The 22787-nt window shown below is 41.0% G+C and overlaps 1 protein-coding gene across 2 annotated transcripts in view; it reads right to left on the bottom strand.

The window, feature by feature from the left end:
* The window catches only part of PTPN14 (protein tyrosine phosphatase non-receptor type 14), a 150349-nt gene that overhangs the window by 85815 nt on the left and 41747 nt on the right, over positions 1-22787 (bottom strand). The window contains exon 1 of one of the 2 annotated variants that reach the window (XM_019738102.2): positions 9002-9132. The exons of the other annotated variant lie outside the window; for it this stretch is intronic. The gene's annotated coding sequence lies outside the window, so the exon portion shown is untranslated. Of the gene's footprint in view, positions 1-9001; positions 9133-22787 lie in introns of those variants that run through there. 2 annotated transcript variants of the gene reach the window in all.

Raw genomic sequence — 22787 nt, 5'->3', positions numbered from 1 at the left:
CACACACAGACGCCACCCCCTCCCCACAACAGATGACCTTCCAGAACCGCAAGCCACTTGGGAGAGTCCATGTATTTCATCTTATCTTACAAGGGTGATACGATAGTAACATCTACTTGACAGCTGAAGAAACGGAGATTCCGAGAGATTCAAAGAACTCATCCGAGAACGCACAGACTAAATGGCATAGAATTCAAACCAGTGCCTCTGCAACTTCAACTCACATGCTTTTTTCACTGCTCAAGAAATAGGAGTGAAATTTGAATAGTGTTTTTTCAAACTTCTAAATATGTACATTATCTCATTTCAACCTCATTAACAACCCGAGGGTGTGGATTGTATGATCATTTCAAGGGTCGATGGTTTAAATGACTCCCTAATTCTAAAGTTAAAATATGTATCTTGTTCCTCATTGTAACACTGCCTCTTTACTTTCATTACCATTATTTGCCTTTTGGATTTTAATATTTTATTTATTTTATTACTTATTTTCTTGTCCATTTATTTACTTAGAATAGATGGTAGAAGATGGAGGAAATGACACATTTAATAGAGTCAGCAACTTTCCACTTTTTAAAAACATTTTTAAATGTATGAATTCTTTAACACACTTAAAATGACAACTTCTTGTCCGCTTTCTTTTTTAACCAAATATTTAGACAGATGTGGGGAACCACCCTACCATCATTTTGTTCTTTTATGAAATACTTGATGCAAAACCCTGTCACCCAATTACAGATAATTGAACTTACTAATAACGAGATTTACTGACACCCTGATGTCCCACCAAATGCCAGTGATGACATTATTGCCATGGAGAACACAACAATAAGATAACAACCACAAAAGTGACTTTACCATTCTACCCTGAGCCAGTGATGTTCTCACCGGGAGACTCCTGTCTTCCAAAGAAGACACAGATGCCCAGACAGCCTCTCTGTTCCACTTTCCGTCTCCATCAAGCTCTAAGGGCCATCTCTTGCTCATGTGATTGCTGTTAACTTGATTCCCTAAGTCGGCCATGTCCCGCCCGTCTTCACATCCTTCATCCACAGAAATACCTCTAAGCCTCCCCCCGCCCGCCCCCCAACACTTGGATAGACAAATATGAATAACTACTTGCAGGAATTCTTGAATTAATAAATAAAATGGCTTCAATATTGAGCAACCCCTTGGTGTCGGCATCCCGGGCCTCACACAAGTTGTCAGGGCACAACCCTCCAACACAGCAAAACACACTCCCCACACTCCCTCGGCCAGTCTTTGATGCCTGCCTTTGGCACATTCCGCAGCATGACAGATATGTTTTATGGTGGCTTAAAATACACATGCTAGAAGAGACGTTGGCTTGGTAAAATATATTAACATTTCTAAATCACTTTATGTTGGCAAAGGATCATGTTTACCTTCAAGGTAGGCCAACCTGATGATCTCCTGATATCTCCTGAAAGGAATATGGAGGGACCCACCCAAAAAAAGAAAAAAAGAGAGCCAGAATTCAAATACAGAGCCCTTAAGAGTTTACTCCTCACGCATTCCCTCAACTTGTTGAAACACAGGGCAGAAAACATCAAGATTCAATTCCTATATTAGCCAGGGCGCCTGAAACAGAGAAAAATATTTGCTCTGTGGGGACAAGCCACATTTCCAATCCTGGGCCAGGCACTTTACATTTGGGTGTGTCTCATCTTAAACACCTATGAAGGAATGTGGCTGGCTTAGTACACATTTATCCCAGCCACTATTGAAAACAACCCTGCTACATATTCTACAGGACGCCGTCCATAATTCACAGTTAGTGAAATAAAAACTAAGCTGCCCAACAACGTGTATAGATGATCACAGTTTTTATAATAAATAAACAAACGACATGAACAAATGGGAAAGAAAGTAAGTTCACAGTTAAAATGATTAATTGTTATCTCAGGGCTGTATAGCAGTGACATTAAATAGAATTCTCGTTTGTATTTTATAGATGTCTGTCTGAGCTGTTCTAACATTTTAGAAATGCCTCACATTATTTTTGCAAATGAAGATTCATTTAAAGTACATCAGCTACTGAAAAAGGTAGACCGGGGGCAGCATCTGACAACCTGGCCACATTATCTCCTACAAAATACCTATTTTAAATTTTTAAAAGCGTTTCAAATCTTCAATTTGCAAGAAACTTCCCTGGTAAGGTATCAACAAAAAAGTTATAAGAAAACTGGCCTGGTCCTTCTCAAGGTCAACATTATAAAACAAGAATTGAACAGGTGGGACTAGAAGAGGATTGCTCTAGAGCAGGGGTGTCCAAACTGCGGCCCGTGATCCATTTTTTGTTGGCCCGCAGCAAATTCCAAAAATATATTTAGTTTACTTAAATAAACCAGGTGAGGCAATAAGTACTTCACCTTGAGTGAGTGGCCCGGCTGTTAGTGTATTTTACCGAATATGGCCCTTGGTGAAAAACGTTGAAAAAAGTTTGGACACTCCTGCTCTAGAGTAAAAGAGCTTTAGGAGTTATAAAAACAAAATGCCGGGCCGGCCCGGTGGCTCAGGCGGTTGGAGATCCATGTTCCTAACGCCAAAGGCTGTCAGTTCAATTCTCACATGGGCCAGTGGGCTCTCAGCCACAAGGTTGCCAGTTCAATTCCTCGAGTCCCCGCAAGAGATGGTGGGCTGCGCCCTCTGCAACTAAGATTGAACACGGCACCTTGAGCTGAGCTGCTGCTGAGCTCCCAGATGGCTCAGTTGGTTGGAGTGCATCCTCTCAACCACAAGGTTGCCGGTTTGACTCCTGCAAGGGATGGTGGGCTGCGCCCCCTGCAACTAGCAACAGCAACTGGACCTGGAGCTGAGCTGCGCTCTCCACAACTAAGAGTGAAAGGATAACAACTTGACTTGGAAAAAGTCCTGGAAGTACACACTGTTCCCCAACAAAGTCCTCTTCCCCCTCCCCCCAAAAATAAAATAAAACAAAATAAATCTATTTAAAAAAAAAAAACCATATGTGACACTTCATCAATCCCAGGTTTGAAAAAAATGGCTCTAAGAGACATGGACAATTAGGGAAATTTGAAATAGAGATTAAATGATATTAATGTATTATTGTTAAGTATCTTTTGTTGTTGCTAGTGGAATTGTGGTTATGTAGGCGAATGTCTTTAGGAGATACCAGTGGTTATACCTAGGGATGAAAATGTCATGATGCCTGTAACTTACTTACAAATTACTGAGAAAAACACATACATACACACATAAGCACATACATAAATTCAGAGTTCAAACAAGTATGACAAAATGTTAATGGTTGTTAAATCTGGATGGTAGGTGTACAAATATTCACTGCACTATTCTTTTAGCTTTTCTGTATACCTGTTCATAATCAAACGTTGGGAAAAAAAAAAATAAAGGCAACCCTCTACGCAGGTACTAAATAAGCTCCAAACATACCTACTCCTTATGGCTCATTTTAAATGCTGCTGCCTCTTTCAATGGACTTCTCTGATCCTTTTCTTTGTCTGAACTCCCAGGCATATGTGCTTATTTTAATGTATCAATCTAATTTATGTTAGACGTATCAGCACATTTTTTACTCTAAACTCCTCTATCTTTAAAACACACATAATTTACCTAAATTAAAAGCTCATGGCATTTACACCCAGAACTTGTGTGGTCATAGAGCTGTGCTTCTGGAAAGAACTTCTAGGCACTCATTTAAGACATTCCTTACCTTTAGGAAGGGCTACACCTAAATTATCCCAGGTAAACAATCTGTCTGACACTAACTTGTAACAACTGGGTTAGAGAAGACGATCCCTCAGTCCTTTCAGTTTCACCATTATAGGTGGATGAATTACCCGCCATGTTTAAGCTCTTGAAGAATCCATAGTATGTGTGTCACTAATTCACCTTTTAACTACCCATGGAGGCACACAGTTCTACCTTAAACATAACCCAGCTCCCTGCTGTATTTTAAACCCAACTGCTCTGCTATATCTTTGATAGAAAGAGAGCAAAGATTACGATATCCCACTATATAATAGAATTGGTTATGGGGTCTACTAGATGTCCTTTGTTAAATAGTCTGGCTCCTAGTACCTTTCTGATTTTCCCATGTGGTTCTCTGGGAGCTCATCATATTTATTTTAATCACATGAACATTATAAAACCTAGAACTAAATGCCATTTTCTCAAGATTTTCCTGATGAAATTCACTTTTCAAAAGAGATCAAATTAGGCCGCCATCATCCTATTTACAATAAGGTGTTTACTTTTGTGTGTGTCTTTTTTTTTTTTAATTATTGGGGAATATTGGGGAACAGTGTGTTTTTTCAGGACCCATGAGCACCAAGTCAAGTCGTTGTTTTCCATCTAGTTGTGAAGGGCACAGCTCACTGGCCCACGTGGGAATCGAACCGGCGACCTTGGTGTCAAGAGCACTGCGCTTTAACCAACTGAGCCATCCAGCCGCCCCTTGTTTCTTTTTTTTTTTTTTTAATGGAAAGCTCCTTTAAAAATAAAAAAGTCACTTAAAATACAGACTTTCATTTAGCTCCTCTTCAAGAACATATCCAGTAAATAATATCAAGCTGTTGCTGATATTTAACATTCATGGAAGTTAAAACAAGTACTTTATGGTAAACCATCTGTACGGTAATATAGACGGTAAAACTAACGGGACTGACTCTCGATTTTTTTTTTTTTTTTCAAGACAGTCATTCATTCTCATTTCAAAATATAATCTATTGATCCTCTTTTTCTTAGGGGCATCATAGAAAGAAAAGTAGCATCAGATAAGGGAGTTGCACCCCAGCCTTTAGTAGTATGATCAGTACTATGAGTTGTAGTATAATTTGGGAATAAGAAGCAAAAGTGAAGAAAACGACAGGGAAAGGGCCACACACACTCTGAGCTCTCCAGCTCCAGGTCTCTGACTCAGCAAAGCCAATATGAAGTGAATGTGAAAGGCACTCACTTGACAGGAGGAGAGAGAACTGCAGCTGACCTGAGCGGTTCTAAGAACCAAAGTTTACTCTCAGAAGAACACGTGCAAACCTTTAAGCAAGAACTGGCTTTAACCAGAGAGGCCTGGGGTGACCGCTGGCTTATGGCCTCTCTCAGCCTCAGGTTACTCACCTGTCCGTGAGAGGTAAATGAGAAAACGTTTCCACGGGGCCCTCAGCAGAGGTGTGGACACCGTCCCTTCCTGTTTCCCCTCCTCCATAGTAAGTTAGTGAAAAGGAGGATTTCGGTACCTTACCACCTACTGTGGAGAAAATCTTTCAAAAGGAAAAACAAAGAAGGCAAAGCAAAGAATAGAGTTTACCATGAAGCTCTGACGATTCCATGGGGAAACTGGAATGAGTGTGAGCATGAACCACGCGCTCTCCCAGCACTGCCACTTTCCATCCCCCAAACGCTGACCTGGAGCAGAAAGGAGCCATTCATAAGCCAAAATGTCCCATCCCGAGCCCACCCTGGGTGGGTGAGAATATGGTCGCCTTCTTGTCTCAGACGGTAATTAACGTGTAGAGTGTTTGGTGTTGGTAACGGTCCCTTTCTGGTAGTGGACAACTGGTTCCAAATTGCCTTTGGTCTTCTAATCTGCATGGCTGAGTTTCTACAGCTGCTGGCCCTTCAGTGTCCCTTGCACTAGAGACCCCTGTACGTGTCTTAGCTCCTCACTTAGAATCCTAAGGGTAAGATCTGTGTCAGATTCCGCTCTGGGGTCTCCTATAAACCCTACAGTGGAGCTTTACACACGGCGAGAAGCTAACTAAATCTTTGTCATTATGAAAGAAAGACTGAACCCTGAAAGAATTGAATTTCTGATGCCAAGGTCGGGCAGGGCTTCCTGGTGACCTCAGTGACACTTGAGGAATCCGGAACCTTAGATAGGTCTGACTTTTGGAGGCTTAAGAGAGGCTTCAACTGTGGAAGACGGCGATGAGAAGTTACTCAGCTCACTGGTGCTCCTTATGGGGCGAAATTTCTAAAGGAACGTTTCTATGGGAACCGAGATTTCTAAAAGAACATTTCCACCACACAGGTGTCTCTTTTCCAGACCTTGATGTGTCTGATACTGGGAATGGTCTCAAAGGCCAGACAAATGCCACATCTCATGGAAGTTCTTTGCAAAAACTACAATGCCACCACCAAAGTGGGAAACAGTGCTCCTGTGTGCCCGTGACTGTCGAGAGCAATTTGTTGGGATGTCTGCTCTGTAAACAGCACACTTTAAACCCCTTTTCTAGAATAGGCTACAATGGGAGAGACATACAGAAAAGCTTCAAAGTCACTTCTAAAACTCCTGATTCATTAATCAGCTCCCTAAAAACGCTAATATGTAAGTTGCCATTTTTCCCTAAACATATCAGTGAAAGACCTGCAAAGTTAAAAACACAAAGCAAAGATAACTTTTTCATAATATAGAAACAGTCGCTTGGCTGATCTAATAAATCTTTAAATCTAAAGAATAAGTGGAGCGATCTCTCATAATATCAACCAAACACAGCTTAATTAATCGTCTTTATTGACTTACCTGTACAGTCTTTAGGGAAATGAAAGACAGAAATTAAAATCCAAATCTGAAACAAGGTCATCACACTTTCTTTTTATTTCCCATGCTAAGTTATTTATACATGCCTTGTTGTTTTTCTTCTAAAGTTCTGAAATCACTAACAAAAGCTAACTGCTATTCAGTTGCACAGTATATTTACCATCAGTCTCTGGAATTTTTCCAGCGTTCCATATTATTACAACTCCCAAGCACACCTCACAAAACTATGTAACCCTCGTTTGGGTGTGAGAAAGGAAAAATTGATGCAACTAGTCCATCCTGTGTATAAACCTGCATAAGGCACAGCTTGATTTTGAAAAATTAATGGCATTTTCCTAAGGAGAATCTTTCAAAGGGATGGGGTGAGAGGACATGGGAAAGAAAGGAGTAGTGAAAATGTCTTCTCTGATTTCCCCCTTAAAGAAGAGCAGAAAAGAGGTTACTCTAACTTTACATACAGGACCTTGCTTCTTGGTCCTTAGCAGATTTCAGAGAGACAAGGAAAAGCACGTTGATGAGTGATAAAATTTGGAATGAGAGAGGTCACTGGTAAACTATAAAAATAAGCATGCCACAGCGTGGAAGGCTGTGTCGAAAATGCCCTGTAATAACTAGGAACTATAAAATAATATCCAGCATACTCTGGTTAAGAAGGCAGAAAATAAATATATTTTCTTTTATTTATTTGTAAGTGTGTTTTTCCAGCTCTAAGTCAAGTAGTTGTCTCAATCTAGTTGTGGAGGGCGCAGCTCACAGTGGCCCATGTGGGGATCGAACCGGCAACCTTGTTAAGAGCACAACGTTCTAACCAACTGAGCTAACCCGACGCCCCATAAATATATTTTTCAAACAGTCCCATCCATGGTGGTTAAAAACAATAACAAAAAAAACGTGGTTCTTGAAAGGTAGAGCCTCTGTTACCTGGAATCACCTTTTCCCCCTGGGCAGTGGTTCCATCTTTTATTCCTGCTGTAACACTTGGAAGCAAATCAGTACCACAAAGTATCAAAGGCTAAGATTTTTCTACTGAGGCAAAAAGGGGAGCTCTGGGAGGACAGGTAATCGTTTAAACAAAAATCATTTCCCCACACCCTGCTGTGAGGATTAAAGCCCTGAGGTTTCTAAAGAGACGTGACCTTCCACGAGAAGGATCTTACATCTTACACTGTACAAGTTTCCAGTTTTGACTTTACTGGAACTTTTAAGGCATTCAAGGTACATCTTGAATATTTATGGTTAAAGTAATAGTTGTCTGGGATTTGCTTAAAAATAACGGGGTGGGATCACTGCATGGGGGGACAGAGGAAGCAATACTGGCCATGTTGATGGTTGTTGAAGATGGGAGACAAGGTATGTCAGGGCTCGTATCACTGTCCACAGTTTTGTACATGCTTAAAATTTTTCATATTAAAAACTTTTGTTTTAAATAGAAAGTACTTCCTAAATGGTGCTTTGTCAAGTAACCCGGTAAAACAGAAAACAGTGCCCACTTTGCAAAGGTATGTAACAGAATAAAATGGGTCAGAATTTTCCCTCCAATCAAATCCCTCTTGCCCTTCCGAAATAAAACTTGCGTTTAACTAAATCCAATGGACAGAGGTCTTTGTTTCAGTTCTATAAAAGATGGCAGGAGACATTGTTTTTGTAGGTAAGGTGACAGGCTGGATAAAATGCAAAGAACAATCAATCAGGCATAAGGTAAGGGACTCTCCCCAGGCCAACCTGCACACTCAACTGAATCAGAATACCTGATTCGCTTACTTCTCAAATGAGCCTTCTGTCTAGTCATGCCAGGAATGCTTTGTCCTAAGACTCCACCCTTCCTTGAGAAGGTAGAATCTGCACCTCTCCAATTCCAGTTCTTTTTGCTGTCAGCATCTACACCCACGGTGATGTGCGTCCTGGAATGTCGGAGCTAATCACGGCCAGGAACCAGAATGGAAGACTCCTGTGATTGTCAGATACTAAGAGGGCAATAAAGAGCACCTCCACTTTCAGAGCAGATGCAAAGACGGGGCAGCTGCTAAGCATGCTCTCCAACAGCCCCACTCCCCTTGGGTTATTCCCAATGCCCCCCATTTTACAGACTAGGGCACCGAGGCTGGAAAGGTTAAGAACTTGCCCAAGATCATACAGATACTAATGATGTTATCTGACTGCATGGTCAGGAACTATGCTCATAGTATTACCCAGAAAGGAGGCTGGACACTACAACCTGGTAATATAAAACTAACATGACGATAGCCAGCAACCACATCGGTAAGGAAGGCTGCGATACCCCATTGGCCGTCGGTCTTTGCTCACCCACGCTGGACTTTATTCAGATATGGCAGAGATGGACCCTGAGGCTGGTGACCCATTTTCAGCCCTGGGATGATCCGTCCAGACAGAGGGCATGGCACAGAATGAGAGTGCTGCCCCTGCCATAACACCCCCACCCCACCCAGGGCCTCTTACCTAGACGGCTTTCCTCGTACAGCTCTGGTCTGCGCTGCACACTGGAATAATCCTAGCAAGGCGCATATGAGCTCTTCAAAAACGAATTTCAAAAACACAATCACAAGAGCAATCGAAGAGGTTTTCCAGCCTGGTCATATGACTCACTCATCAAAACAGAAGAAACTTCTGAGGGTAAACACACCTTGAACTTGCTTCGCCCTCCTCTGTGATGTGTGCCCTCAAGGGACAAAACTGTTGAAGAGAGGGGCTCTTGCAAGTGACCTCCCTTGGCAAAGTTTTCCACACCTCCCTTTCCTCCCTTTCCTTCCTGCCCATGCCTGAGTTCCCTCAACTTCCCTCGCAGGTCCAGGGCTGTCGGATGGGAGGGACTCATCTGTGTCACTTCCTATCCAAACATAGGCAGCAGCCAAGCATCTCTGCCAATTCTTTCCAACTGGGTCTGCACATCCAGCGCCCAATTTCCCTGCACACACCTCCTTGTGCCTTGGTTTCTGAGCCCCACCAGCCAGCCTCACCCAGAGGCAGGGTAATTGCCAGGCATAAGCCGCTTACAAGCTGTATGACCACGGCTCAGAAGCTGCCTCACTTTCTGCATGTATAACATGGCAGTGATAACATACCCACCACACAGAGCTGGTGGGAGGATTATGGGAGTTAGCGTTTGCTTGCACTGCCAATTATTGTTACTATTTCACCCAATATTACAGGAAGCCCAAGGAAACACAGAGGGCCTACTAAAGAGTACAAGAGTAAACACGGCTTTCCAACAAGCCAATAGCTATAGAAATTTTGAAGCTAAGGCTATTCCTCATAAGAAGACAAAACACGAGTGCAAAACAAGCAAGTACAGGTCCCACTGACCGGGAACTGTGACAGGGTACCCAGTGGGTTTCAGATATGTGACCACTCCAGTGAGTCAGGAATATAACTGAGCGGGTTCTGAGGTACTATAATGCAATCGCTTCTGTGGAGCCAAGAAGCTGAATCAGAGGGGAGAAAGAACGAAAACAGGTATGAACTAGTGTCAGCTGTTAAAGAGTTGCATAATCCCAACTGATGTAACTAAATGCTAATTACTAATGGGAGAAAACAGAAGCTCTAAACAGAGACGATCATGCGACATGTAGGTACTTTCATGTAGATAGATTACACACACACATGCACAAACACACACAACAAACCCATCGTAATTGTCCTTTCTTCTCTGTCCCCTGCCTAGTAGGAGACACACACACACACGCACACACACACACACACACACACACACACACACTCACTCTACCTAAGTGGGTACTTGGAAAAACTTACGTCGTACTAAGTAGCTCTCAGTGACATTACAAAGAAATGACATTACCTGTCCACCTCTAGTGCAGTAACTTTCCTGTTGTGAAAACCATTTGTTAGTTAGCAGACTTCCTAAACATTCCTGTCACCATCGGTGACCTCAAGCTGAAGGTTTGCTCAGCTGCCTGCATCAGTGCTGAGCAAGCCTGGGCCTCCAGAAACAAGATGCTGCGTGTGGGAATGGCTGTCGCTGGTGTGGGGGATGTCTACAGCCCTGAGGGTGCGAACACAGTAAGGAACAGGAGGGCAAATGTCAAACGCTTCAGTTCTCAAGTTGGACTCTTAGCTCTTAAACACTGAAAAACTTAAACATGTACAATTTCTGGCACACTCATAGCTAATTAATACAGCAAATACGACACAGTGTAAACCTAATTCAAGAGGCTCCCTTCGGAAGCTCTCCTGATGTATACCTAGGTTTCAGAAGGTTAAGGATTTCAAATTTCCCTGGAAAAAAAACACCATCTACTGAAACTTTGTAAATAAGTAAAAAAAAAAAAAAATCCTGGGGAAAAGAATGCATATCTGTTCTTCCACTAGATTGTAAGAAGGCAGGAACCAACAAAGTTTTATACAGATTCGCAACCCCAAATCCCTTTGCACTATAATTAACACGTACTCTGACTCAGCAATGCCACTTTTTGGAAACTTTCATCGGAAATAAAAGCAACAAATCTTAAGGATTATGTATAAGGATGCCACAGTCAACAGTATTTGTAGTGGAGGGTCGGGGACTGTAAACACCCTGAAAATCCATAGTAGAGTTATGTCCAAATAAATCTTGGCATAGGATATTATTTAGGGTATTATGTAGTTATTAAAAATTAGGTAGATCTGAATCTATTGACTCAGAGCAGAAGCCGAGCGGTGTACTGTTAAGTGGGAAAGGTTGCAGAATACAAAAGGCAAAAAGAAAGCAAAACCAGTCATCTGGTGTTTGTGCTTACACAGCGTGGAGAAAGGTATGGGATAGTTCCATCCTCAAAGGGATGAAAGGTGAAACAGAAAGCTCTATTTTGTCTTCATGCAATCTTTGGAGTATTAATGTTGCATCAGACAAAAAAAAAAAAAAAATTATTTTAAACCACTTACTCTCTGCCTTTCCTAAATACTATATATAAGAAAATTTGGACTAAGTCTTCCTTAGAGAGTAGTATTATATTAGCTATCTATTTGTCATTTCAGCTATAACATCACCTGAGTGATTACTATGAGCCAGACCCGTGCTAAAAACTTTTACATATGTTGTATCATTTGATCCTCACAATCCCAATTTACAGACAAGCAAACTGAGACTATATAATCTGGCCAAAGTTCAACACTAACAGGTGGCAGAGGCTGGCTCCAAAGCCCAGTCTTTCACCATCAGATTATTCTGGAAGATGCACAATTGCCACATATGTCTCCTTCCTAAATAGCAATATTTACAGCACGAGCTCATTAACCACATGGTTTTCCGCAGCATATACAATCATACTTTGACTAAAAGCAAAAGCAAATTTAAAAAAAATCACTTGCAATGAAGCAAATTCATTTTCAAAATTAGAACTGATTAAAACCACTGAAATCCTAGAACTTGCATGAGTTTTCATTCTTTTCAATTATTAGGGTGAAAAATGTCATTCTTCTTCTACCTGACTTAAAATTTTAATAATCTTTAATACTTTCTGATCATAAATTCATTATAAGGAAAGAGGAAATTACAGAAAACTAAAAGGAAAATATAAAAATGAGCCATAATATCACCACCCAGAGGTGATCAATTTAAAACTTTGCATATTTTATCCCGTTCTTTTAATTAAGCATATTGAAAATTTGTTTACATTGTTGGGATTGTACTACATTGTTTGACATCTTTCACTCTTTTTGATTACTGCTTATGGTGCCATTTTACTGAAAATTTTTCAAAAGCAAGTTTAAAATGTTGCATAATATTAATCATTTTATTTAACCTTTTAGATCAACATTTATTTAACCTTTCTCCAGAGTTGAAATGTCTGATTGGTTCTAATTTTTTGCCATGGTTCAAAAAGATTTGCCTATACCTCTGATTCTTTCTTTAGGGTAGATTCTAAGGATTGCTATCAAGTCAAAAGCTATTCCTTTCTGAGAAGTCTCTTATTGAACACTCCCAAATTCATTCTGAAAGGACTGTCAAACGTAGAAGTTGCAGCAAATTGCTAGTACTTCCATTTCTTTATCTGTAAAATGACTGAAATAATGTGTTTCCTTAATTATTTGAATAAAAAGCTGCATGCATAATGTAAACCAGAAAGAAATCAAACTTGGGAGTCAAAACAACCGAGATCAAGTTATAGCTTTTTTTTTTCTTAATGGGTTATGGTAAGCATGACTCCCCAAGGGGGCAGTAAAAAAATTTCTGCCCAAGATACATCAAAGTCCCAATGATGCCATGTGACAGGAGGTCTGAGCAGCAGACTCTTTCTCTCAACAGCTACAGTGCTGTGTCATAGTACCACAACCTCGGGAGCAGTGGTTCTAGGGACAGCTTTTGAGAAAGAGAACATGTTCCCTCCAACAAGCGTAACTATGGAAATGACTTGGCCCGAACAACAAATGACCATATATATATATGGTCATATAATATATATATATATGTATTTCCTCAAAACACTATTATTCATTCAGCACAGACTACTGATTGTGAGAAATCCCACAGAACAAGTAAAGACACCCTCTCTGCCTACCAAGTCATAGAACATGCTAGGTAAGGATAAAAACAACGAGAGGCAGGTACACTGGGCAGCTGGGAAGAGATGAGCCCAGAGGCAAGGTGAGACAGAAATAAGGAATGGATGGAAATGCACACCAACCATCTGGAGACTGTGTTAGGATTCAGAATATTCTACAAACGGTAGAAAGGGAGATGGCAAAGGTACACGGCTCAAGAAGAAAAGAACTTTGAGTGTGGAGAGATTTGTGCTGAAGATCATGTCCAACCTCATCTTATTTTCCATCAATGCACTATTTGAAACAGAAGCAATGGGAGGTCCAAACAAATACACCACGAGACAAGAATCAAAATTAAAATATTCCAACATCTCACTGTTGCGTAAGTTTTTATTTTATTTTTTAACTGTTCTATTTAAGCAAACACGTGAGCCAGAGTCATCAGTTCTCAAGAGCACTACTGTACGTACATCCGATTGATAAACGAGGATTCTAATGGAACAACCGAAATAAGTTGTGACTACTTTATGAAGAATGAAGATTTCATCCTACTGATTTGGAAAAAATGTAAGGGTACTTAGTCACTTACATACTAGGTTAGAACTTCTCAAGGGTGGCTAACCACATCAAAGAAAAATGACACAAGGGGACCCTATCTTGAGGGTTCATTTCAGTAACACTCTTCACAGTGTTGAAATGTCTTCTTTGTAAAATATACTTAAATCTCTACCGCTAATTTTATCTATTTCCTCTTAAAGTCATTCTCCCTGAAAAGGGCAACTGGGAACCACCCTCTCGACAAAATATTATACCTTCAAATATTTAACTCTCTTATTATGACACGCACTGCCTCAGATTCTCCAACATAAATAATCCCACCCTTCTTACCTTCTCTTTTCATGCACCAGTTTAATCATCCTTTGATTATCTCTGTGGTTCCCTATTAAATCTAACTTCTTGTTTTCTTTTAGTTGCAGAACTAAAATGAGACAAGTTATCTTTACAACCTAACTCATTGACACGAGCTTATTATTCAACAGAAAAAACAGCACACAAGTCGGATTTGCCCATAAAAACTTTATTTGAAGAAAGAAAAACTCTCACTAAAGGAAGACACCAAAATAAAATCTATGCCTGTTCTCATCTGTATCAGATAACGAAGAAGAACAGGACAAAAGAAAAAAATATATATATATATAATGGGTCTGAGATATCTGGGTTTAATTCCTTGCTCTGTCTGGTGATTTATAATCCAGTCAATAATTAGAAATTTGGAGCTAGAGGCTAGGAGATTGCTGAGTTTGAATTGTCAAAATAAAGATGTTTTCACCCTCTTCCCAATTGAAAACCCACTTCGGATTGAGGAGGGGAACAAGACACAAATGCTAAAATTCCATGTTTGATGAAACAAGGGAATTTCAGAAACCCCACATCAAAAAATATAAATGCAGAAGGGAAAAATCTGGGAGAGCAAGCTGCATTAGAGTTAAGCCTCTTTAAAATTAACTTTGAGACGCCCAAGGTAGCAGGTGTTTTGTTCTTTTTTGTGAGCTGGGTAGGTGGTTTTGTTTTGCAAAGTGTGTAGGTTGTGAGTAGGTAAGGATTTCAAAGTAGGGGAATTGTTGGAATGTCTTTACAAGGAAGTGTTAACCCTGCCAGTCCAGATGGAACAGGAAGTCAGAGGGCTCCAAGAGGGATGTCTCCAGGAGGAAAGAAAGAAAGGGAAGTGGGGGTGAAATTATCTGACAAGATTGGGTCATGTGCAAAACTGCAAAGGAGGAGTTTCATAAGGCAATTGGAGGTGTGTGGGAAGATTCAGTCAGATGTTTAAAGAAAACCAAGCAAATGAAATGGTGGCGACTCACCAGGTGCTGATGCTGCTAATGACACTGGAAGGACGGTGACCAGGAAAATGCAGTGTAACTGAGCGTAAATTCTTACCTCCCACCACTCCCATCATCCTAGCTAACATTACTTACTGTGTTTTCTCATTTTTCTTCTGAGCACTTATAAGGGGACTTCGTGTCTCTCCCAGGAGTCAGGAGGCTGTCATGACACAAAGGGTACCATATAGCCGGAGACGATAGGGGTGCTTCTCTAGGAAGGAAAGCTCCGCTTGAATGCCTGGCAGCCTTTGGAATTCTTTCAGCAAGAAGACAGCATCCCCCTCAGTTTTAGGAAGTCGGTGATAATTGCCAGGGCCAGGCCACATTGGACGAGAAGAGATGAATAAAGGAGGGCCGATGGACACTGAACTGGGAGGTGTGGACCTGAAGAGAAATCTAAAATACCACTGACCTAGACCTCCAACCCCGCCCCCACCGCTACCACTCAAATAACACAGAAGGTTCATCCAAAGGCAAATGTGGGACAGCTTTTGGACTGAACCTAAATCCATGAAGCGGGATGACCCCAGGGCTGAACACATCCAGCCTTTCACCTGTACGCGGTGATGCCTTGAGCACAGACATCTACAGAGGCTGGCACCACCATGGTCAGTATTTCTGTGAGGGTCAATGAGTTACGCTCACTATATGGTCAAAGCCAAAGGCCACACCCTCATTTTACCAGAAATTATATTTGCCATGCATGGAGCATTTCCTCCATACTAAGTTGCGTACATGTATTATTTCCAGTACTCACATCACCAGTGCTGCAGTAGGCATTACACCCATTTTGACAGATGAGTAAACTGGAGCTTCCAGAGTATGAGTAACTTACTAAAACAACACATTAACTGGTGATGGTGCTCAGAGTCTCCATTAGGCTATGTGGTCGCCCATCTTCCATAGTGTCTTACAAGCATAAGCCTTTAGGAAGACTTTTCTATAGAGTCTGGAGGAATGCAAGGAAGTCAACCTCCACCAATGGAAATAGAGCTCGCGACCTACCGACAGTGTTGTATACAACTAGTTATCCCATTAGAGAAATATGTTCTTTGAGAATGTAGGGTTCGGACAACAGGAACAAAGTTGCTAAACCACGCAGGGTCAGAAGAAAAAGAAAACTAGGACAAGAGAGAGCAGAGGGCTAAAACCCAGTGTGTCCACTCGATGTGTGCCTGGGGTTGGGTCTAGACGCATGCCTGGTGTTTACGAGCATTGCTCCTCCTGTTTCATAAACAGAAAACAACCCCCTGTGTCCTTATACTCCTCCCAGTGGTAAACAGAGTGCAGTCTTGACAGTGCGGTGCTGAATAAATAAAGCAAAATGTGGGAAACTGCTCAGATATTGGTATGACAAACACACACATTCCAAGTTTTAACGGTGGCGCTTCCCAGGAAATCTGGAAAAGCTGACCCACTGCCCTCCAGATGCACAACCTCCTACCTACCCATATGCATTTATTTCAGCACTTTGGTCAAACTCCCCAAAGATCTTTTCGTTCTACCTAAAAAGTAAGAAATACCAGATAAATATGTGAGGCGGAATGGGACAGTTTTAGGGCATGGATGTTAGGCCCCAGCTAAAGGTCATGGGTCATTTCACATTCAACTTTGAGCTCCACAGCCTGGTAGAGCGCTCACACATAGCAGGCTTTGTGTTGGTGGGTTGCTTAAATGAATAAAGAAAGAATTGAAGCTAAGGGCTTATTCCAGGGCAGAGGGACGTGTTAATTACCTAGAAGAGGAAATACTTCCCCAATATGTGTGTATATCAAATCACCATGATATATACTTAAATATCTTACCTCAATCTATACCTATCTAAATATCTCAATCTATCTTACCTCAATCTATCTAAATATCTATACCTCAATAAAGCTGAAATTTAAAAGAATTTTTTAAAAAGAATAATACCAGATAAAACTATGTGTGTTTATATTTTCATGGGTAAGCGCAGAAGTGAACACAAATTGCACTGCACCCATTCCTCTTAAGTATTAAAAAAAAGCTCAAGTAAATTATACCTATTTTCCAAGGCATATGCATCTTAATGTCACTGATTTATGGGTAGTTCACACAGAATTAGAGAAAGAAACGTGAAGGAGGAGGGAACAAACATCTTACTGAGACGTCTCAAAACCTAGCCAGACTAGAACTCAGGAAGGTGAATCAGAGACTGTTAAATCCAATTATAAGAGGAATAGGGGACAAAACCTCCATCAACCTATACTTTATACATAACGTATGAAAAAGGTTTGAAAGCATTTTATTCACGAGGTAACACGCTGAACAGTGATGTAAAGATAAGCCCGCGGGGGGCCCCTCTCTAACACGCCTAGGAAGGGAAGATAGATATTGTTAGGTGATCTTAAGGCTACATAAACAGCTGCATCTGAAAGACAGGGAGGGGAAGGCATGAAAGGATGGCTTTTCTAGTCGACCCAAACCTACCTCCAGGCATAGTCACAAGAGCAAACGGACACGGAGCAGAGCTGGGGCCTAGAGTTCATGCCCTAAAACACTGTACCCCTTCAGCCCAAAGACCTTGCCCTCATTACGTGACACTCACGAATGGCACCAGGGGAGAACGCAAAGGCTCTGTATACACCATATGGCATGTCAGCCAGCCTTCTAAACAGAAGAGCGTCTTCACTCCAACTTGAGTTTTGTACCAACCACAGGCAATCCTCTCACGAGCCAAGAAAAGTAAAGCCAAGAGTCAAATGTGTTGTCCCTGTTAATTTAAGATTATATGTCAGGACAATGGCCTAACCCTTATTTGTAAAAGTAATTCATTATTGCAAACATTTATCAAGGGCCTATGACGGGCCGAGAGCTATGCTAGACAGCAGGGATAAAACCACAGACACAGCTGTGCTGTGCTCACGCAGTTCACCTACCATGAAACACCATAATTGTCTCTGAAACAGCTGTCTATTCTGGCACACGAAAGAATCACAGTCTCTACAGCACGGACGCAGGGCAATATCATGGCTGAGCACATAAGCATCACCGAATGGCACACTAACGTAAGGTATCAGAAAAAGATACCTTTTTCTGAACAGTATCTGTCCTTCTTTAAATGTCAAATAGCAGATTATTAAGGAATCCCATTAACTTTCCCTCATTCAACGCATTTTCACTGAGCAACAAGCAGCTGTCAGACATACCGCAGATGCAAAAAGGAGTAAAACATGGTTCTTGTCTTTGGGAAGCTCATAATCTGGGAAGGATGAATTCCTAACAATCGGAGAGGGCAAATGGCCTTCTCAGGAAAGGCGTTTGACAGCTTGTGTTTAAAAAGATTTCTGCAAAAGTGACACCAAGTACTATGATTGCCTTTTTCCTCCTTACAGATTTCCCCAGAACAAGCACAGACATCAGAACAAGCTCTTGACCTCTCGGCTATGTTGGAACGCATTTCATTGAAATGAGCTTGCTGCCACTTCTCAAAAAAATGAAATTTACTTTACCCGCCCACTATGGCATGCCAAGACATCGGAATTTTCCCGAATCCATGGTGTGGCTAAGGCTACTCCTAAAGATTAAATAAGGTATGAGGAAGGCCTGTGAGGATCTGGTCCTTGCCTACCTGAATAATGAGGAAGAGGATGGTGATAATAATGAAGGCGATTAATAATTGCAGCTTCAACGTCCTGAGCATTTATTGTGTCAAGCATTGTGCTAAGTAGTCCCAGTTCATTACGTCATTTAATGCTTATAACAGCCCTGTAAGGTAGGTAAATTATTTGTCCCCATTTTACAGATGAGGAAACTGAGGACTGAAGAGGTTGAGACTTTGCTCCAGGACACAAAGCTAGGAAGTGGCAGAGCCAAGCCCAAATACTCACCTAGTGCACTGTGCCCTCCCTTGTCTCCCTTTCCCCACGTGCACCAATCACCTACAATGGGCAAGAACCCACCATGCCATTTTTGACCAACCCTTTAAGTACTATTGACACTGAGAGGCCCTACCTTCCAATCCTGTCTTTCAGAACTCATTTGGTGTCACGTTTCCAGGAAACTTTTCTAGACTGCCCCTCTCTAAGGTCTGATGTCTCGTCTCTGGATTTGCTCAGCCCTGGGCATGGACCCTCTCTCTCACACCCCTTATCCCAATGTGCCATTAATTCACGAGCTGCTCAAGGTCCTGGGCTATTTCACATTCAATGTTGAGCTCTACCACCTAGCGGAGTGCTCATGCACAGCAGGCTTTGTGCTGGTGGACTGAATAAATGAATAAGAGAACTGAAGCTAGGGGCTTACTCCAGGACAGTCTCTGGAGCTAGAGACACCCAAGTTCAAGTTCTAACTCCATTTCTTACAACTTGACCGATGTACTTCATCTTTCTAAGTCTCAGTGTCTCCTCTACAAAATGAAGGCGTATAGTTCAAAAGGCTGTTCGGAGGATTTAGATTTAGCAGCTTAGCTCAGTAAGTGGCACACAGTATATGCTCAGTAAACGTTAGCTATTAGTTATAAAGTACAGGTCAAAACCAAACCTCTAATAATACGCTCCTCTCTCCCCTCCAATCTCAAGGCCCTAAGCAAATAAAAAGTGACTCCTCCTATAATGGGGCTGCAGGGATCACTTTCACAACCAATCCGGGTCCCTTCCAGAACTAAACATTTAAAGATCATTTGGTTTTCTATAAAGCTTTGAGGGGAAAAAGTTTCACATATAACCTTGAATTAACCTTTCTCCCAAGACAAGCGTTTCCCTGCCAACTGATGACCTCGCTCAGAATAAAGCAATCGCTACTGTTAACACTTACCTTTGACAGATCACCATCCCCAGATCACTGTTATAGATCCCTAGATCTATAGATCCCTCGACCACTGTTACAAATCGTAGTCATTTCATGCCATTTTCCTCAGACACCAGAAGTGTTTCCCATTTGCATATATAAATGACAATACCGTGAAAGATGTCAGAATTCATCGTTATATTTATGTGATTTTAAGAAATATAACTTGCTTAATATGGTATTAGCCCCATATTCGGTGAATGATTTACTTTTAAAATTACATTTTCTTTAATGGGTTTTTAAAATCTACAGATTTCATTTTAATAATTATGTAGGACTAGGAATGACCTGGAAAAATTCTAAACTCAAGCCTCATTTTATATGTGCGCATGATGCAGCAGTGTAATGTTAGTTCCTGGATAAAACTGCAATATGAGAGCTCTATGGTGGCTGCAGACTGCCAGTGCTGCTGGGATGTTCTGACTTTTATTCACCAGTCTTCATATGCACAACTGTATTCCCCTTTGGGCTTACCACGAAAACTCCCCAACTTAGAAAGTTGGTTTTGGAAAGAGACTGAAGGATGAGATGGGGACACAGGATTTTCCCAAGGGTTTAGTTCATCTGAGTAGCCTGCCAGAGCAAACATCCACCTTTTTCCTTCCATGATTCATTTTTCTTTTCTATCCCCTCGTCCAAAAAAAGAGGCTTATTTATTACACTAAGTCTTATTCTAAAAACCCAGAACATTAAGCAAGAAATTCACTTGTATAGACAATTTTAATCTACTCAAAAGGCACCGTGGGATGAGTGAAGATGATAGAAGCTGACATGCTGACCCACGTTACACACAAGAGTTTTACATACAAGGGCGTGTGTGTGTGTGTGTGTGTGTGTGTGTGATCAAGAGCTGCTCAAATCTGAAATATGGGCAGAATGATTATACTAGGAGGATTTTTTACAGAACATATTCTTGTAAGCAGGTATTTGGAGAAAATAAGAACAACTTTTAAGGTGGTGGCACTCAACTTCTGTGAAGATAACCAATGAAGTGTTGGGACACCCCACCAGTGTCCGCTGTCCCATCTCTAGCACCTTCCTTTCCCTCTTTCTCCCTTCTCTCTTCCTTACCTTACACATTACATCAGTGGTTTTGTCAGCCCAACTGCCTAGGCTAGCATCCCCCAAGCTCACAGAGGTTGGAGGTTCCTGCCACGCTAACATACGCTTTCAGACTTTCTGATCAATACAGGAGCAAGCCCTGGAGCTGCTTCTCTACCCACCGACTTAACCAACATAGATGGAATGCTCCACTGCATTCCACTATCTAACTTTAAGACGTTAGAGCTGTTCGTTTTCTGACAGAGTGGGAAGAGGAGATTTTAGAAGCTGGTCATACAGAGGAAGCCCCTCCATCAGCAAGGCAGAGAGAATTGAAGCTAACAAAATACTTGGAAGTTGAAAGGAAGAGTGGCCTCTCATGACATTTCTAAAGCCAAGAGTCACTACGACACTGTAGTGGAGGGCAGAGAGTGGGTGAGGGAGGGGGATTCTGTTCCTTGAAGAGTTTCGAGGATAAAAGGAATGCAATATAATTAGCCATGCCAGCCTTGTGTAATTTTCACCACAAATGAACTTAAGGGAAAGAGATGCCTATAAGACCTGGAATTGCTCTTGTTCGACTCATGAAACTACAGTGTTTCCCCGAAAATAAGACTGGGTCTTATATTAAGGTTGGCTCCAAAAGACGCATTAGGGCTTATGTTCGGGGGGTGTCATCCTGAAAAGTCATGCTAGGGCTTCTTTTCCAGTTAGGTCTTATCTTTGGGGAAACATGGTAAACATGTCTTGGAGATTAATTCACAATTCGCTCTGGATCAAAGCAGCAACTGTCTGAAAACTGGGACCAGCATTTGTGGTGAGATATATTCTCTCTTCTTGACCTCAGCCCAAAAAGGGATGAAGTCACAACCAGTTACTCATTAAGGTGACAAAAATCTAAATGCATTACAATAGTTAAAAGCTTGGGCGTTGAAATAAGAGTCCTAAATTTGAATAGTAAGTTTGAGTTTTAACAAACTAAAATCTTGGGCCAACTATCGAACCTCTGAGCCAGTTTCCTCATATATAAGATGAAAATAGGAACTACGCTTTACAGGGTTATTGGAAGGATTCAATGAACTAATGCACGTAAAGCAGTTATCAGAGTATCTGGACCACAGATAAATTCCTAATAAGTTATCTTTATTATAGCTATTCCAATTGGAGGAAAGATGGCACAAAATTAACATTCAAGAAATAAAGAGACTTGAAAGGTGATATTAAGAACTGAAATGTATTTGATACCTTCTGAAAAGCAATTAAATACAGTTGACCTTTGAACTGTGTGGGTCTACTTACACATGAATGTTTTTCAATAAATACGGATAGTACTGTATATGTATTTTCTCTTCTTTATGATTTTTAAATAATGTTTTATTTTCTCTAGTTTACTTTATTGTAAGAATACAGTATATATATGTGTATATATATATATAACATATAAAATACGTGTTAATTTATATTTATGTTTATGTTATTGGTAAGGCTTCCAGTCAACAGTATACTATTAGCAAAGTTTTGTGGGAGTCAAAAGCTATATGCAGATTTGACTGTGCGGGGGGGGGGGGGGGGGGGGGCGGGTGAAGCCCCTAAACCCCACATTGTTCAAGGGTCAACTATAATAACTATAATATTAAGGTAAGGAACAAAAATTAAATGGTCAAAAATCTGTAGTAACTCAAAGGAGTCCAAGTAAGGAATAATATTGCATTAATCCTTTCTACGAGAAAATGTATTTGGATAAGACTTAAGTTCTCCAATTAAGATGGGGCAGGAAAAACGCTGTTTGAAATAATTATGATACACTCTTTTAATATATTTGTCACACCCACTGATAAACAACGCTTCATGTTTCTTTTTAAACATAAAAATAACACTCTCGTGGCATTCTTGATCCTGAGCTCATAATGTACTCAGTAATTTTCCATTTCACTTTTGGGCTCACAGATTTAGAAATGTACTTGAGTTCTTAACCAAAATATTTATGCTCTAAAGTATTTATTGCTTCTGCA

This window comes from Rhinolophus sinicus, linkage group LG17 (genome assembly GCF_036562045.2).
Source record: "Rhinolophus sinicus isolate RSC01 linkage group LG17, ASM3656204v1, whole genome shotgun sequence".
Taxonomy (NCBI): Eukaryota; Metazoa; Chordata; class Mammalia; order Chiroptera; family Rhinolophidae; genus Rhinolophus; species Rhinolophus sinicus.
Note: the sequence above shows the minus strand (reverse complement) of the source record. Positions and strands in the feature narration are given on the sequence as shown.